Source organism: Schistocerca americana, chromosome 6 (genome assembly GCF_021461395.2).
Source record: "Schistocerca americana isolate TAMUIC-IGC-003095 chromosome 6, iqSchAmer2.1, whole genome shotgun sequence".
NCBI lineage: Eukaryota > Metazoa > Arthropoda > Insecta > Orthoptera > Acrididae > Schistocerca > Schistocerca americana.
The window spans coordinates 376,855,444-376,875,951 of NC_060124.1; positions in this window are offsets into that span (position 1 = coordinate 376,855,444).

Sequence of the window (20,508 nt, forward strand, 5' to 3'; positions counted from 1 at the left end):
CGTCTATTTTCTTTTTGTCTGAACTGTTTATTGTCCACATTTCACTTCCATCATGGCTACACTCCAAACAAATTGCTTCAGAAAAGATTTCCTAACACTTAAGTCTATATTTGATGTTACCAAATTTCTCTTCTTCAGAAATGCTTTTCTTGCCATTGCCAGTCTACATTTTATATCCTCTCTACTTTGACCATCATCAGTTATTTTGCTGCCCAAATTGCAGAACTCATCTATTACTTTTAATGTCTGTCACCTGATTTAATTTGACTACAGTCCATTATCCTTGTTTTCTGATCCCCACATCATCTGATTTAATTTTACTACAGTCCATTATCCTTGTTTTTCATTTATTGATGTTCATCTTATACCCTTCTTGCAATGCACTGGCTATTCCGTTCTGTTTCTCTTCCAAGTCCTTTGCTATCTCTGACAGAATGACAATATTATAGGCAAACCTCAAAGCTTTTATTTCTTCTCCCTGAACTTTAATTTTATTCCAAATTTGTCTTTGGTGTCCTTTACTGTTTGTTCATTGTACAAATTGAATAACATCAGGGGTAAGCTACAACCCTGCCTCATTCCCTTTTCAACCACTACCTTCCCTTCATGCCCCTTGACTATTATAACTGCCGTCTGGTTTCTGTACAAATTGTAAATAGCCCTTTGATCCCTATATTTTACACTGCTACCTTCAGAATTTAAAAGGGACTACTCCAGCCAACAATGTCAAAAGCTTCTCTGAGTCTACAAATGCTATAAATGTAGGTTGGCCATTCCTTAATCTATCTATGGTAGGGTCAGTACTGCCTCGCGTGTTCCCACTTTTCTCCGGAATCCAGACAGACCTTCCCCAAGAGGTTGGCTTCTACAGTTTTTCCATTCTTCTGTGAAGAATTTGTGTTGGTATTTTGTAACCAAGACTTATTAGACTTATACTTTGGTAATTTTCACACCTGTCAGCAATTGATTTCTTTGGAATTGGAATTACTTACATTCTTCTTGCACCCTTAGGGTATTTTGCCTGTTCATGCATCTTGCACACCAGATGGAAGAGTTTTGTCATGGTTGGCACTCCCAAGATTGTCTGTAGTTCTGATGGAATATCGTCTACCCCTGGGGCCTTGTTTTGATGTAGATCTTTCAGAGCTTCATCATTCTCACAATATCATATCTTCTTCCTCCCCTTTCCCTGAAGGTCTCTTTAATTTTCCTGGAAGTGGTATCTATCTTTCCCTAGTGAAATATGCTTCTAAATCATTACATTTGTCTTCTCACCATTCCTTCTTAGCAGTTCTGCACTTCCTGTCAATCTCATTTTTTAAACATTTGTATTCCCTGTCGCCTGCTTCATTTGCTGTATTTTTAAATTTTCTCTTTTCATCAATTAAATTGCATATCTCTTGTGTTATCCAAGGATATTCATTGGCCTTGTCTTTTTACCAATATGATCCTCTGCTGCCTTCACTCTTTCATCTCTTAAAGCTACCTATTCGTCTTCTATTATATTCCTTTCCTCCATTCTAGTCAACTGTTGCCTAACACTCCCTCTGAAACTGTTAACAAACTCTGGTTCTTTCAATTTACCTGGGTTCCATCTCCTTAAGCTCGTACCTTTTTCCAATTTCTCCAGTTTTAATCTGCAGTTCGTAACCAGTAAATTTTGATCAGAGTCCACTTCTGCCCCTGGAAGTGTCTTAAAATTTAAAATTTAGTTCTTAAATCTCTATCTTACCATTATATAATCAATCCGAAACCTTTTGGTGTCTCCAGGTCTCTTTCATTTATAAACCGTTCTTTTATGATTCTTAAACCAGTTGTTAACAATGATTAAATAATGCTCTATGCAAAATTCTACTAGGCAGCTCCCTCTTTCATTCCTTTCCTCCAGTCCATATTCACCTGCTATTTTTCCTTCTCTTCCTTTTCCTTCTGTCTAATTCCAGTCCCTCAACACAATTAAATTTTTGTCTCTTTTGACTATCTGAAAGATTTCTTTTACCTCATCAACGGCTAGTTAGCAGGAATGTGCTTCATGCGTATCTTGGCTACAATAGTGTATTCACGATGCTGTTCATAGTAGCTTACCCACATTTCTATTTTGTTATTCATTATTAATCCCACTCCTGCGTTACCCCTATTTGACCTTGCATTTATATCTGTATTCACCCGACCGGAAGTCCTGTTCCTCATGCCACTAATTCCCATGATATCCAACTTCGTTGTATCGACTTCCTTTTTTAAATTTTGTAACCTACCATCCAATTAAGGGATCTAACATTCCATGCTCTGATCTGTAGAATGCCAGTCTTATTTCTCCTGATGATGACGTCCTCCTGAGTAGTCCCAATCTGGAGACCTGAATGGGGGACTATTTCATCTCCTAACTATTTTACCTAAGAGGACACTATATCATGTAACCATACAGTAGAGCTGCACGTCCTCAGGAAAAATTATGGCTTTAGTTTCCCCTTGCTTTCAGCCGTTCGCAGTACCAGCACAGCTAGGCCGTTTTGGTTGATGTTACAATGCCAGATCAGTCAATTATCCAGGCTGTTGCCCCTGCAACTATTGAAAAGCCTGCTGCCCTTCTTCAGGAACCACATGTTTGTCTGGTTTCTCAACAGATACTCTTAGTGGTAGTTGTACCTACGATACAGCTATCTGTATCACAAGCCACTCCACGAATGGCAAAATGCATGTTTTAGGGGGGGGGGGGGGGGGGCAGGGGCAGGGAGAGGGGTGTATTAGATACAAAAGGGGTGCTGAAATGGATCTGGATCCTTCATGTGAATACAATAACAACAACAACAGCAACATTAAAGTAATATAAAATGCTTCAGTACTTAACAATCACTACAGTGTGCATGTAGTAAGTCATTCTTCTTCAGTGGGGTCTTCCTCAATAACAAGATGAGATTTATTTTGGAAGTGTGGTAGGTGCTGCTCACTCTAAATATGAAACATAAAACGTGTCTACAAACACTGAAGAAAGACAAATTACATTGAAGAGTAAACAGGTAACAGCCGTTTCATTCAAAGTCGCCACCTTTCTAGATACCATCATTATGTGTGCAGCATCCCATGGAAGAGTCAGTGGAATTGCCCTGGGATATACTTTATTTTCTATCTTACTTTCCATACCTACTTCACTTTCCCAGGCTTCTTTAACAACAATTTCTCTGTGGCATAGAAAACCACTCCATATTTGTTTCCACATAATGTTTGAGCTGTGTCCAAATCATTTTGATGGGATTAAAGTGGCAGTGGTACACTGGAAGACTAAGGACCCTATGACCATGTTCTTTAGACATCTCATCAACAACATGTTGTTGAAACAGTGGCTCATTTTGCTTTCACAAGTTTCATGAGCTGCTCCTTGCACAAATTGTCCTGAACTTGGACAGACTGTCCTGAACTTGAGCAATGTGATGTTTCAACCACTCAATGTCAGTTTTTCCCTTTGCCACTGTTGGACCTTTACTATCTGAGCAGTATGGGGCATTACACACTGAAAAGCCAAAGAAACAGGTACACCTGCCTAATATTGTACAGGCCCCCATGAACACACAGAAGTGCCGCAACACGACACTAATCCTGCAGGGCTGTCCATAAACACGTAATAGTACGAGAGGGTGGAGATCTCTTCTGAAGAACACGTTGCAAGGCATCCCAGATATTCTCAATAATGTTCATGTCTGGGGAGTTTGGTGGCCAGTGGAAGTGTTTAACCTGTTGACTGCTGGAGGCACACCATCTGCTTGGCGCACTGAGGTGCCACAGCCTGCGGCATAATCTGGCTCTACCTGCACTAAGTGTCTCTTCCTTGAGCTGCTGCGAGGACCAGAGCGGCCTGTGCTGCCCAACTCACCATGTGCTGAATGCATCTGGACTGAATATCATTCGTGCAGAGTCAGGATGAATTTTTGGTGACTGAGCTGTAATATCTTGGAAAGTAGTTTTTGTTAAGAAATCAAATTCGTTCATCTTGTACAACTTTATGCGTTCTCTTAAGAATAATGATGAAAATAATTTTACAAGCCATATTGAGCCAGAAAATTGTAGGTAAAATCGGCTGAAAAAATTTTGAAGTTTGGCTTCTTGCCTCTCCTGGACTAATCCTATGATGCTGGACTAATCCTATGATGAATGTGAAACTTGGCATGTAGTAACCTAACAACACAAGGTTCTCAAATACAAAGTTTCATTTGCACAGTACTTTCCAGTACTGAATGAATTAAGCAGTAAATTGAAGATTTTGTAAAAATGTCAAAAATGCTGTATTTTTATTCTGATTTTGCTAAAAAACTATGTTCTATAAAAAATTCCAAGCTGTATAATTTTAATGAAAGTTGAGCCTGAAAGCAGTGTAAAATTCAGATTTGCATATCTAGTAGAGTGAACACATCATGAAAATGAAATTTAGAGTGCAATAGATTGATACCACAAAGATAAGGAATAAAAATTTTTATTTCCCTACTATTTTCCAATAATCTACAAGTTAGTCAAAAAGATGTTGATTTTTATGAAAAGATGAAAGTGGGGTATATTTAATACTTCTTTTACAAATACCATTTTCTATTAATGCTTTAAAGCCTGTCTCATTCAAACAATCAATTTTAAGCCCCCCACCCGCCCGTGAACAGTGAGTTTTAATTTCAAATATTGGCTAACAACAGAGGCAAAGTAGCAAGAAAAGTTGCACTGAGAACAGACTTTTAAATTCAGCATGTTATTTCTGGGATCAAAGGCGTTTGAAATCAGTTATGGAAAACAGGTTTTATGCAAGTAGACCAAATGTGATCTATATTTGTACTATTGAGAATAAAATAATATAACTGTCTATGTTATGTGTTAATAATTGAAATGTATCATACATATATCAATACATGGGTTTTGTTATACTGGCACAATGTACTTGGCGTAATTACATATGCCACAGTACAGATATTGCACCACTTCAATCACCAAGTCCATTCATTTGCCAGAAAACTGCTACATATGAAGAAGTCAGGCATTGTTTGAATAATTTTACACCTGTTGCAGCTATTTCCCATGCTTCTTTTCAATCCGGGCTTTGGACTGGCACTGACGAAGTAAAAAATAGATTTATATTTTCTTTTTTACATTTTTTCCCTTTTTTTAGTAATTCTTTCAGAAGTGTCAATAAATTTTCTCAGATTTAGTTCCCAATGATTAGTAATGCTCCTTTGTATGATAAGTCTCAAAGCAAGGTACAACACATGATGGAACGTTGCAAGTTTTGCACTGGTATCTAGTTTCCCAGTGCACTTTCTGTTTCGTGCAAACCACGCATCTGCACATTACTGTACTTTTCTGTGAATGTTCACTCACAATAACAGCTGGAAAATGTCTCCCTGTGAATCACAGAGGATTCTCGCCATCATAGCACCTTCCCCTACCAGCTTTCTTCCGTTCTGTAGCATATTTTTCTACAATCTCCCTTAAGAGAGAAAGGTGAAACTCTGTGAGTGCCATTTTTCACCCTGTTACCAACTGGTGGAGAGCATGAACATTTAGAATGCACAAATCCAGAGTGTTAAAAAAAATATTTCTTGTACCATTTCACAGTCTTACACACTGATCCCACTGAGCTCAGTAACATTTGACAAAGGTCAACTGCAGCCATACTCGAACTGTAATCTACAATTCCTTGCGGTTTCTTTATCTTTTCGCCAGTATTTCTGTCAGTCATCTCTTTTTCAACCATTTGTGTTGTTTAGCTTGTGGTCAACATGCACACCTCTCTCTTATCACACCACTTGATAGCAAGGATCTTGCCAGTGGACTTATACTCTGTATCTCCTCGTTTTAATTTCTTTTGCAGTTTTGGCATGTTGCGCCTATTCTTACAAACAGTGACACATGTGGATGTTCCATGGTTGTGATGCCAGAGGAACAGGTCCACACTGGAGTACCAATTATTGACATATGGGACCGTATTTGAAATACGGTCATATTCTATAAGAGTCACCATTTTTCCCTAAATTGTGGAACCCAGTTTCTGTTGTTGCACCTGTATATACAATAAAATCAAAAATATACCCACTCTGACAGTCACAGTACAAATGTCTTTATTCCAAATCTACTTCGCTTGGTTGGAAGAAAATGCTTACAAGATAATTGTCCTTAGAACAGTAAGAGACTTTCATCTATACAAAGCTTGTGCTGTGGATGAAATGAATTACGAAATGTCTTACCAATTTTGTCAACAATCGTCTTAATTTCAAATAGACAGTCACCTCCAGTACTCGCAGAGTTATCATTGAAGTGTAGCATTCTCAGAAGTAGATAAAAATGGTATCAGGATATAATTTCGCTGCAAACTGGTGTGTTCAAAAGTGTATCTTAACTTCTTAACTTGCACCATTAGGAGGCAGATAGCAACAAAACAATACATTTCCTCAAATTCAGTGTCTTTTCACACTGACAGTTGAGATTTCACAGATTCTGTAGTATTTTCTCTGGTGTAAACATAAAAAACGATTTCTTTTGTCTTCAGACATAAATATCACAAAGAATGAAAGAATGCTTGGATTAATATCTAGTTGACATTTGTGTTCTGAACTCAAGTCACCAAATTAATGGTTTAACGGCTGAAAATCGGTTTCTTTCTAGTCAAATGTGTCACTTAAGTGCGCTCTTTTCCGAAACATTTCACTGTCACTTTCTGATTCAAAGGAATTGCTGACTGTAATTCTTGCTCTCCCATCTGATGTAAAGGGCTGAGGACTACAGCTTCAAGATTCTTTTGAAGATTTGTCACTGCTAGCGGCATCAGATAACTCATACTCACAGTCACTCCTAGTGAGCATATCCAGGATCTTTTTGTCTGTGCAACCACAGCGACATGATATATCTGCCATGGAAAACAAGAAAATTGACAAAAACACAGGAATCAAAGTCAAATTCTGCAAAGAGGAACACAGTACTCTCAAACTCTAGAGTCAGACCACTGAACAGCTACTGGAAGATCAGGGCGGTAAGACAGCTCTGCATGTTTACATGACTGTCACACTCAGGTAGCTGTGACTCAGTGTGCCTAAACTCATCTCTAGAAGTGAAAAGGCCAGTGGCACAGTATGCAACATGTCCTTAGTGCTGTAGGGAAAACCCAAGGACAGCGCTTAAACACATCAGGCGCACTAGGGGAACAGCGAGGCTTGGCGAGTTAACACGTCCACTGCAGTCAAAGGGTTAAACTCAGAAGAGTGTTGTTGGATCCACTATGCAGCAATTCTGGACATACGGGGTGTTGCATTGTCCTGCTGGAATTGCCCAAGTCCATCGTAATGCACAATGTACATGAATGGATGCAGGTGATCAGACAGGATGCTTGCACGTGTTTCACCTGTCAGAGTTGTATCTAGACATATCAGGGGCCCATTATCACTCCAACTGCACATGCCCCACACCATTACAGAGCCTCCACCAGTTTGAACAGTCCTCTGCCGACATAAAGGGCCATGGACTCATGAGATTGTCTCCATACTCGTACACATCCATCCATTCAATACAATTTGAAATGAGATTCGTCCGACCAGGCAACATGTTTCCAGACATCAATAGTCCAGTGTCGGTGTTGATGGGCCCGGATGAGGTGTAAAGCTGTGTGTTGTGCAGTTATCGAGTGGACCTTTGGCTCCAAAAGCCCACATCGATGATGTTTCATTGAATGGTTTGCACACTGAAACTAGTTGATGACCCAGCACTGAAATATGCAGCAATTTGCCGTGGGGTTGCATGTCTGTCATGGTGAACAATTCTCTTCAGTTGTTTGCCCCTTTTTTGCAGGATCTTTTTCCAGCCACGGCAATGTCAGAGATTTGGTGTTTTACCGGATTCCTGATATTCACAGTACACTCATGAAATGGTCCAAAAGTAAAATCCCCACTTCATTGCTACCTCAGAGATGCTGTCTTCCATTGCTCATACGCTGACTATAACATCATGTTCAAACTCACTTAAATCTTGATAACATGCCATTGCAACAGCAGTAACCAATCTAACAACTGTGCCAAACACTTGTCTTATATAGGCGTTACCGACCACAGTGTCATATTCTACCTGTTTACACATCACTATATTTGAATACGCATGCCTATACCAGTGTCTTTGGTGCTTCAGTGTACATTACAGTGACAGTCAGATGATTTAACTCTCTCAACAGCTGGCCACTGAACTGCGTCATAAAACTAGTGTGCCTTACCTCCTCATGGCAACTGCTTGCTTTTCTCGATTTTTAAACCAGAGACATATAGGAAGTTGCAGCATATGAGACAATAATAGTTGTTTCCAGTCCCACAGGAACAACAGTACTTCCACATGTGTACCGTCGTCTCTCCAGTCTTTCATGCTTTAATGACTGGCATTTACCCACTTCACATCGAGCCACACAGTGCCCTCAGATGGTACCTTAATGATGTCTTTTCAGAGTGTATATGACCCAGGGGACAACCAGGAGATCCGGGAAAAACCCGGGAATTTTTTCATCCGGGAGAAAACCGGGAAAAACCTGGGAATTTTTCATTGTTTGTTTTCAGTTAAATTTTTGTAATTTTGACCGGTTAGAACCGACACTCTAACAAAGGATATTACTGCAGAATAATACTTCAACAATAAAACATGAACGAGAGTAAAAAACGAAAATAACTTAAATTGCAAAGGAAATGCGCCACATACAACCACACACAGTGCTCATGCAAGCGTCTGCCAACAGCAAAATGTGTCAAAGGCCTTAGGAAGACTATACAATGCTTCATAAGAGCGCCAAATTCATATTCTTGAGGAAAAGAACTTGTTTCACAAAATGCCTAGCGTCCAGCACATTTGTCTATCGATTATTCATATGAATATAATAGAGGGAAACATTCCACGTGGGAAAAATTATATATAAAAACAAAGATGAGGTGACTTACCGAACGAAAGCGCTGGCAGGTCGATAGACACACAAACAAACACAAACATACACACAAAATTCAAGCTTTCGCAACAAACTGTTGCCTCATCAGGAAAGAGGGAAGGAGAGGGGAAGACGAAAGGAAGTGGGTTTTAAGGGAGAGGGTATTTAAAAGTGTCTGCTTGTGTCTGTATGTGTGGATGGATATGTGCGTGAGTGCGAGTGTATACCTGTCCTTTTTTCCCCCTAAGGTAAGTCTTTCCGCTCCCGGGATTGGAATGACTCCTTACCCTCTCCCTTAAAACCCACTTCCTTTCGTCTTCCCCTCTCCTTCCCTCTTTCCTGATGAGGCAACAGTTTGTTGCGAAAGCTTGAATTTTGTGTGTATGTTTGAGTTTGTTTGTGTGTCTATCGACCTGCCAGCGCTTTCGTTCGGTAAGTCACCTCATCTTTGTTTTTATATATGATTATTCATATGATTTTGAAATGCTTCCCTGTTGGTTTTTGAACATTTTTGAACACATTTTTAGTTGATTTCTGAATGAATCACAAGTTGATTTTTGAATGCGTGATGTCTCTGTCAGGAGAATCCTCATCGTAACTAGATATAAACTTTCCGCAGACAAAAGGGGACGGGGCTATACGAGCTGAGCGAAGAAAACGGATGAATACGAATAATCAGTGTTGTTATAATTACTAGAGAAATCTATAGATTCAGACTACCAGAATGGAAATAAACAACTGACAGGAATAACAGGTGAGAAATATTACATATTATCTTCTCGGTGTATCCAAGCAAATGAAATTTTGACAGAAAATTTTTGGCCAGTTCGCTATACTAGCAAGGACCAGTTATACAGTCCCCAGCTAGCAGCCGCTTAAGTTATATTTTGGAAGTAACGCGGAAAACGAGTTGTACGAACACGTAATAGCTCCTAAACTGAAAATAATCGTGGGATAACTAAACCTGTGCCGGTCGGAGAGGCCGAGTGGTTCTAGGTGCCACAGTCTGGATCCGCGCGACTGCTACGGTCGCAGGTCCGAATCCTGCCTCAGGCATGGATGTGTGTGTTGTTCTTAGGTTGGTTAGATTTAAGTAGTTCTAAGTTCTAGGGGACTGATGACCACAGATGTTAAGTTCCATAGTGCTCAGAGCCATTTGAATCTCTTTTTTTTAAAATCACACAAAACAGCAAGTTATTAGCTAATAGGCAATATAGAGTGCAGATTTCCTGAAGAGTTCTTGTTCTCCCAATTACAAATAATCCCATCCGCTGTTAATTGCGAGATTTTTTTCAAGCAAAAAAAAGGGGGAGCAGTCTGTCAAACTGGCGGACTGGGAGGAGGAGAGGCAACACAGGACATTTCAATTTCCACTGTCCTGAATATAGTTTGATGGCATCCATCGCAAAATATACGCCTTTCAATTCCACAGAGCAAAATACATTGATGTGCTGCTGTAGAAGAATGCTTTATGAAGAGGTGTGGCACTGCAGTTTGGCACCCTTAAGACCAAATACTGTCTCTTAACATTTCCTCGAACACACAGTTTATGTTTCAGACTTTTCAGAAAGATATGCGCTACAAGATGAACATATTTTTGGAAATTCGATTTTTTTAGTATTGACCCGGTTCGCAAGTATCGTAGATCCAGGGCTGATGTGCATAGGAGTCTGAGTTATAGTGGGTAGTCTCCATGTAACCTGTGTTTATATTTAGTGATTTTGCTGTTTCCCCCTCGTTTACTCTCATGTCAAATGAAAACAAAACAGATATCTGTGGCCGGGAGCTATCAAGTGAATTACAATGCATTCATATAATTACGGTAGGCTAAAATATGTCATTAGTTTCAGATTTTATTTTATTTCCACTTTCCTGACAGTCAAGCATTAATCACCTTGCGGAACAATGAAGTTACTTTTGTCTGTTTGCTAAAGAAATTTGACTTTTATAAACTTTTTTCTGCAGAAGCAGTCAATGCATTTGAAACGAAATGTTTAATTCCACAGTACTGGCTAGTTTCAGCTGTTCGCAGCATTTCAAGTGCATGTTTTCATCTTCTAGCACATATGGCATTTTGCCATAATAAAGAACCAAATATGATATAATACAGTAATGGTGCTCCAAGAAAATTTACATCCTGAAAACCACACTGAAAAGCTCAATATTAGGTCGAGGTCTACTTCATTGGGAATCTGGACATACGAATGTGTACTTTAAGTATGCACTTTAAATGTGCACATTTTAGTATGGTTCATGAAATTCTGATGGTCGTGGAGTATCCTCTGATGTCTTGTTTCTGTTATGACATAGTGTATGATCTTTTAATATTTTACATGTACGTACATACGGGCTTCCTACGTCATGATGGCTGTGCAAACGCGGTGTCGCCTGTTATCTGTGCTCTTTGTCAACTGCTGAAACGAACCTATTTCTAACAGGTCGCGGGAAAATATTGCGAATGGTGGTTTGAAAAGCGTTACTTTGAAAGTAAATATCCTTTTACCTAAGTTGAACTATGTGCGAGAATGTACCATGAATTTATTAAATCACAGAGCATTTGACTCGCATTTAAAAATCAACTCTTTGATGACAAGCCATTTAGAAGAATTTTGAACCCTGAAGACCAGACATTTATGTCATTAAAAATTTTACTGGCTAATTTATGTGACATATCTCAAGTGTAACACGCGGAGAAAAGGTCAACATTATATGCGAAAGTTTGGCTTCTCTTGCAGCTTATTAACCTTAGAGACCAGTATTATATGTGAAAGCTTTACTTTTCTTGTAGCAACACTATGTGTATTAATTAGTGTAAATTGTTAACTTTCCCTGTTTTTGTGTTCGTGCTACTCACAGTGATGTTGCTGTTGGCTGACTACATCACGTGTCCTATGCTCTGAATATCGGCTGCCACCGCGTGCATGCATGTTGGTGCATATCAAAGTTATTTCCAAAACGTGTCTTTGTCCCTGAGTTTCGTTTTCTGAAGTGCGGGGAAATTCTACCCCCGTGTATAAAACCATAACTATTCAAAGGATTGATAAGGGAAAATGTACTGTCATTTAACACGGAAAACATGTGTTTTCACCCGGGAGAAAGTGTATTTTTAACCAGGATATCCAGGAAAAATCCGGGAATTTTTTTTCCTTGTCCACGTATACCCCCTGCTTTTAAAAACATACAATGCCACACAAGGATTTCACTTCTCTCCATTATAATTTTGCATCCCTTATTTTTTTTATACCTTAAACAGAGATCTCCAACAACTTTTTGACAAAGAAGTCTTGCTGCCACTAAATGATTCTGCTTCATGAATAGTTTTTGTATGATTGGATGTTTTTTTGCTCTCATAATGCTCATATATGAAGCGATGAATAGCAACTTATTGAAATGAGTCAAAGATCATTACTAGTTTTGTCTTCCTCTTTTCACCAAGTGTCTATAGCTTAGATGAACCAGCCATTCCTATTCTGCACAGTATTTTTCCTTACAAGCTTTCACAACAGTGTTTTTATGATCTTCAAAGCATCTACAGTCCTTTCCGCTACCTTCAACAGAGGTAGTAGTATGAAGACTTGGGCCAGTGCAGTGGCCCGTGTCATAGCTAGGGTATCTGCCACCACAGACAGCTGCAGTCAGTGACTTGCCGAGACAGCAGCCCAGCAGCAGCAGGTGCTTCCATGCGTTAACCTCCTTCTGTGTTGCTACAGCTGCCCTGCTACAGCTCCTCCCCCCCCCCCCCTTCCTCCCACCGTCTCCAGACTGTGGCTCCATGTTCATCACCCTGGGCAGTTCCGTGGTCCTCTGCTTGGTCGGCTCACCTGGCTTCAACTACAGATCACTGTGTTGCTGTGTCACCATCCTGACCAAGCAGCTGCTGAGTGTTGCAATGCAGAGGTAGCAAAGCTGTGCACTATCATTCACATCCAAGAGAATGGCATTTGTCAGCGCATCTGAATTGTCGTGCCTGGGGCCGAGGTTCAATCCTCAAGGCCTGCCTGCCGTATGCCTGCTGCAGGTACATTGTTCTACATTTTGTTCATGATTGGAGTTTCTACTTCACAAAATATTCCCGCACCAAATGTGCAAACTCATGTGTCTGACCATGGGAAATAAGAGACTGATGTTCTTTGTTTAGCAACCAAATTTCTCTGCACACTTATGCTGCAAACTTCAAACATTCTGAAGCATAAAATAGACTCACTGCACAGAGAAATGAAGCACACAGTAAAAGGGATCATAACTATTTGGCTGGAATGGCGACAGGACACAGCCTCTTGCAGATCCAGGTGGCACAGTGCTGCAAATCTTCTGTTTCCACTGCACTTAGTACAGGTGACAGCTACAGTGATGCATCATCTTCCTTCTACTAATAGCGTTTAAAGTAGTATTAACAGTGACTTCCACTGTTAGTTCACCACACTTATGATAAAACACTACTAGTTTCTACTGTTTGTTTCTCTTGTCATGCCTTCTTTATCTCCTCTTGTGTCAGCCAAGTTGTTGTTGATGTTGTTCCCCCACTGGCTGTTTACACAGATCCATGATCTATGCCTCCTTTATCTCCTCTTCATCTAAATCTCTGTGTCAGCCAAGTTGTTGTTGTTGTTGTTCCCCCACTGGCTGTTTTCACAGATCCATGGTGTATTGGTGTCACCAGTGAGGTTAGTTTGGCTAGTTTTCTTTTATCCTAGTCTAGTCACTCTCACGTTCTCAGATGTAGCTCTCTTTGTATCTCTTCTGGACATTTCATTTATTGAACGGAAATAAAAAGCTAGAATCAGTCTCAAACAGGTAATACTAGTCTTTAGTCCAACTGTGCAATAGGGGCCTGTAAACTATTGAAACAGATAATGTGAAAACAGCTGTAGAGGGTTGCCTGTAGTTTGCATTCCACTTGACATTTCAGGTTTCCCTAAATGCAAAACACTTAAAGTGAGGTAATGAAAATATTGTCGCTGAAATTATATAACAACAGTTCCAACACCTGGATTTTGGATAAGGGAAGCACATGAGAACTCGTGAAACTGAGCGGAAGGAGGAGAGTACTTCCCCCCATCCCCCCATCTCTCTCTCTCTCTCTCTCTCTCTCTCTCTCTCTCTCTCTCTCTCTCTCTCTCTCTCTCAGTACTGTCCTGCACCTTTTGTGAACAATCAGGTTAATTTGCTTTCCCACAGGGTGTCTGCAAGCTAATAATTATGTTTAACTCAACCAGTTTTTCCCATCTCGACTAAAAGCAATTAAGAACAATGTTCTCACACATTAATGGTAAAAAATCTTAACATGCTCTGATTTATTGTAGCATAACGTTTCCGTATGTTCCTTTTGACAGGTGAATGTAACATATTGTTTTATTATATATCTAAAAACAAAGATGGTTATAATAGAGGGAAACATTCCACATACGAAATATATATCTAAAAACAAAGATGATGTGACTTACCAAATGAAAGTGCTGGCAGGTCGACAGACACACAAACAAACACAAACATACACACAAAATTCAAGCTTTCGCAGCAAACTGTTGCCTCATCAGGAAAGAGGGAAGGAGAGGGAAAGACGAAAGGATGTGGGTTTTAAGGGAGAGGGTAAGGAGTCATTCCAATCCCGGGAGCGGAAAGACTTATGTTAGGGGGAAAAAAGGACAGGTATACACTCGCACACACACACATATCCATCCGCATATACACAGACTGTGTGTCTGTGTATATGCGGATGGATATGTGTGTGTGTGCGAGTGTATACCTGTCCTTTTCTCCCCCTAAGGTAAGTCTTTCCGCTCCTGGGATTCAAATGACTCCTTACCCTCTCCCTTAAAACCCACATCCTTTCGTCTTTCCCTCTCCTTCCCTCTTTCCTGACGAAGCAACCGTTTGTTGCGAAAGCTTGAATTTTGGTGTGTATGTTTGTGTTTGTTTGTGTGCCTATCGACCTGCCAGCGCTTTTGTTTGGTAAATCTCATCATCTTTGTTTTTATATATAAAAACAAAGATGAGGTGACTTACCGAACAAAAGCGCTGGCAGGTCGATAGATACACAAACAAACACAAACATACACACAAAATTCAAGCTTTCGCAACAAACTGTTGCCTCATCAGGAAAGAGGGAAGGAGAGGGGAAGACGAAAGGAAGTGGGTTTTAAGGGAGAGGGTAAGGAGTCATTCCAATCCCGGGAGCGGACAGGTATACACTAGCACACACGCACATATCCATCCACACATACAGATACAAGCAGACATATGTCTGCTTGTATCTGTATGTGTGGATGGATATGTGCGTGTGTGCTAGTGTATACCTGTCCTTTTTTCCCCCTAAGGTAAGTCTTTCCGCTCCTGGGATTGGAATGACTCCTTACCCTCTCCCTTAAAACCCACTTCCTTTCGTCTTCCCCTCTCCTTCCCTCTTTCCTGATGAGGCAACAGTTTGTTGCGAAAGCTTGAATTTTGTGTGTATGTTTGTGTTTGTTTGTGTATCTATCGACCTGCCAGCGCTTTTGTTCGGTAAGTCACCTCATCTTTGTTTTTATATATAATTTTTCCCACGTGGAATGTTTCCTTCCATTATATTGATATCATCTTTGTTTTTAGATATATTTTTCCCACGTGGAATGTTTCCCTCTATTATATTCATATTGTTTTATTATGTACAGAACCTGACCTTTGCTGTAACTACTATTTTATTTTAAAAAATAGAAGGCAGTTAGTATGAAAATAATGTTCTCTATTTAAGGCAGTTAATGTTGATTATTGACAGTGACTTTTTCTCATGTTTCTTTTTCGTTTTTGGTATTTCAAGTTTGCACTGTTATGTAACTACTCCTACCACCTGCAGTACTTCTAGCACAAAGGAAAATACTGTACATCATCTTCATTTCAGTTGTACACCTGGTAACACAGGAATAATACAACACTACATTGTAATTGTTCTCATCTAAATTCAGGACATTGTTTAACTGCCTCTACCTACGGAATTCGAATGTGCCAGATTTAAGAGAAATATCCTTCATACAAACTAATTCAGAAGAATATATTGAACTTTATGAAAGGATGACATAGGTCTATATGTTGGATGTAAGCTGGTAATGTGTATGTGGAGACACCTTCAGTCAGCCTGTTCTTATAAAGTTCTCATCTGGCACCAATAACATTTTGAAAATATTTTTAAAAAAATACAATTTTCAGTATGTTGTCACGTCTCGGCTACCACTCACATACGTATCAGTTTAGAGTAAGGAGAAAAATGAAATGAATTCCCCCCTTCTTCCCTTGCTCAGATGTGGGTTATGGTCTTGTGTTAGTTGCTTAAGATTAATTGGCATGAAAATCTTAAACTTTTCACCATTCACTGCAAAACTAAGATTTTCCCCCTTCCCCTCCCCTTGCTCAGATGCTGGATATGGTCTTGTCTTAGTTGCTTAACATTAATTGACATTAATAAGAAATTGTTTGATTTCATTGCTATTACATTTGCTCCATGTACCTTAATTATAATAATTCCATAGTTCATCACTGTGAAATGTGCAATAGAAACACAGTTACGAAAAGCACATTTTTAATAAAATTTTAAACATTAGAAATCATAGCTGTTATGTTTTATGTTCCAGGAAGCAACATATCACAAGACAAGACATTCAGTTGTAATACTCCTACAGATGAGCTACATCAGATGTTGAAAACATCAAGTGGTTTAGAATTTGATGACATTGAAAGTATCTACCTTTCCACCAATAAATCAATGCTCTCTGCAGAAGGGTTTGAAGAGTTTGATGCCATGTTATCAGACACAGAGTTTCAGGAATCCAGTGAACTGAAAGAAAACAAGGCACCGTCTTTCAAAACTCTTTCATCCAACACAGGTGATATTTCAGAAACTTGTGTTTCATCTTCAGCATTCGACCACGTGAAGTCAGCTCATTCCTCTTGCAGTAAATCATTTTATTCTCCTAGTTCACACTCAAGTCATAGTCAAGATATGAAGAAGTCATTACCAGAGATTTCAGCTATTGAGAAAATACAAGTTTGGATGAAAACTGTTCCAGATCCCAAATCTGAAACTTCTAATGTTTGTGAGAAACTTGTTCCAAAGTTACATTCAGCTGGTAATGACCCTGCCACAATTCTTTATACTAAACATTCTTCTGATTTGTCACCAAATACTGATTCATGCCATTCAGTTACCAACAACGAAGAATGTTCACTTGACCAGCATAGCTCTGAAAAGAGTGAAGGAAATTTAAATACATCATCCCCTGCACTTAGAAAAGATGAAAAAATCTCTGAATTACATGAAACTGATTCACAACATGATAGTGGTGATAATATATCAGATTCCTGTTCCAGATCTGACAATATTCAACAACTGACGGGTGATCAGCATTGTGGAAAGAGTTGGAGAATTACTGACTTGAATGCAGAGTCTAAGTCTGGTGAGGAAAATAGCTTAGATGTATTCACCTCACTGAAGAATGATGAATCAGAAAATAGTCTGTACAACAGTGCTCATCATGTGTCAAATTCTGGCTTATGTTTATTGAACAACACTGACTCAGCATCCGTTAATTCTCAACAAAGTTCTGAAAAACATGTGCAAATTTATAAACGGTCCTCACTAGCTAGTACCACTGAAGATGAAAACGTATCTTCTGTGTGCAAATTGTACACAAATTGTAGAATAAATAACATATCAAGTACCAGTGGATATGATTTATTAAACTCTGGGTTGCAGTCCTCTGCTGCTGATAATCAAGAGAACTGTAATAATCAACAATATGGTGAAAGGTTACTAAACGCTTTTGATACATCTGGCCCAAGTGAGAATGAAAATCTATCAGATGCAGGTCCATCAGTCGTATGTGGTAAGACAACAGATAAATCATGTAACTATCAGAAAGAACAGCCACTTTTTGATGTTATCAACTACCCTCATCGCAAACTAACAAACAGAACTACAGACTGCTTTTCTCCCTGTAGTTCTGAGTTTATTCCAATGTGTAATGATACTATGTACTCTAATTCCTGCGAAAACATAAAACTATCAGCATTTAATGAAATACCATGTGTATATTCTGAAACTAGTAATGTAATTCTTGACAATTGTGATTTGCTTCCTCAGCAAGACAGATCCATAGAACACATGTCTGTCACACAAAGTTCTTCCAAAATATTCAATACAGTCGTTATTGAATGCACTGAAGACATCCCACTTCCCTCTGCTGGTGACCTTGGAGCCAATGTAGTTGAATTTAGTGTGCTTAGAGGAGATCACGAAAGCAAAGAAGTTTATTGTGCATACAAAATTGTTAAATCTGATTCACAATACTCGTCTTACATGCCAGATGAAGACCATCATGTTTCTAATGTACTTGAATGTGAACATTGCAGAACCTTATCAGCTGAGCAAAGTAGATGTAACTGTTGGGAACATTGCAGAACCTTATCAGTTGAACAAAGTAGATGTAACTGTTGTGAACATTGCAGAACATTATCAACTCAACAAAGTGGATGTGAGTTTTGTGACACCAGTATGTGCAATTGCAATGAAGAGCAAGATATTTCATCCACGGGTTTATGGGCACCACCAGCTAATTCAGCAGATAGGATTTGTTGCATGAACTCTCGTTTACTGCAATGTGAAGAATGTTCTTTGACAGAAGTCAGCACCTCTGGTTCAAATCAAATGGAAATGATGACATTAAGAGAAATGCTGCATATACAAGAACCTATTGCGTCTCAAGAAATTGGGAGTAGTCCAGAGAACAGCAGCTCTACTGATCCACAACCTCACTGTGTGTCTCAGCAAGCAACCATAAATCAAAAAAGGAAAATAGACACTAACTCAGGAAAAAAGGCCCAGAAAAATAAAAGTAATAGAAGAAGTAAAGGGAAAAATAAAAGATTATGCATGCGAAAGCAAAGGGGAAAGACAGCAAGTAAATCAAGGTTTAACAAACAGGATATTGTAGCATCAGTTGTAAGACTTGATGTTTCTGATTTCAATGGAGATTTAGAACTGACTCTATTATAATGCACTTAAAAGCTATTTCCTGTTATTCATCCTTCAAACACAGTGTCACCTAGCATCTACATGAAAATCTAGTGAGTTGGAACTGTCAATGACAAATGTAAGGATATTTTTGTCGTCGTGTTCTTTCCTCAAGCACTAAGAGGAAACCCTCTCCCACATTCATCGTAAAAGAAGTTTTGTCTACAATCTAAAGTGTTAATGAAAACGGTCAAACCTGTAATGTGTCATTGTAACATTATATGAATAGCTAACCAAGAGTCCATATGTTTCACATATTTTACTAAAAAGGCTGAGTACACTATTTGTGGATGAGCAAGAAGAGACAAAAAAAAAGTTTATGTACTCTCTGCCTTTTCATTCGTACTCTGAAAGTCACCCTACAGTCTGCCAGAAGACCATTGTGTACCAGTTTAAGACGAATTCCTGCTGTGCAGACTTGAATATATCTAAGTTTACCATATTCTTCATCGAGTATTTATGGATATATGTTCCTTGTCTCCGAAAATTTGTTCACTATAGTTTCTTCAGCCTTTTTCATGGGAGTTTTGGAGAATTTCTGTGACAGTTTAAGTATGACTAAGATAACTCTTGATTGATTCAGATACAGTAACAGTACCCATGAATGGCTTGGACCAGTTCTGTAAGCAATAATATAATTATAATGTTCTACAACAAACCCCCATGACACTGTGTGTTACTTTTATCCTTATTCTGTAATGTGTGTGTGTGTGTGTGTGTGTGTGTGTGTGTGTGAGAGAGAGAGAGAGAGAGAGAGAGAGAGAGAGAGAGAGAGAGAGAGATATTAATGTCTGCCACAATTGTAGGCCTTTTAACAAATCTTGCGAGCAACTGGACTAGATTAAGGAGGTGCAATCTAAAACTGCACTTGTCTAATTATGCACCGTTGTCATTTCAACATACCTTCTCCTGAATTAACTATTGAGCATTATTACAGCTTGTGACTATGATTCAGATCACACCACATAAAGCTATTTGTACAAATAGCCTGTTTACTCTGAAATAGCATTAATCTAGTCACATAGAGACCAAAACAATGAAATATTTATGAATACAGCTGAGCACAATGCAGTTTAAACTGACACATACGGTATCAACAATAAATAAGGTTATTGAAATAAAGCAATCACTCCCATACTTTTATATCGCCACAGTCATACTACCTGTCATGTAAAGATATTCACATATGGTGTGATACATTGAATAATAAATGAAGTAAATAGTCTCAGTTTTCAAGGAAGCTACGTGACTCAAGTGCAGAGTCATCAGTTTAGTAATATAACAATGACTGCAATGAGCTGCAAAGTCTGTCACTATTGCACCTTCCTCCTTAGCAATTTACAGACTCCTTCATAAAGATATTGAGATTAATTTCATCATCTACTCCTGGTGTGAGAACTCTGACATCTGAAAGAAGTAATGTAGCTGTTATCATTGTTAATAAGTAACACTTTTCTAGTAATAAATTGTGTAAATGCATCATCAAAGAGATCAGCATGTCTGTCTAAACTCTTCAGTAGTGTCTACAGTTGTCATGCTTCATTGT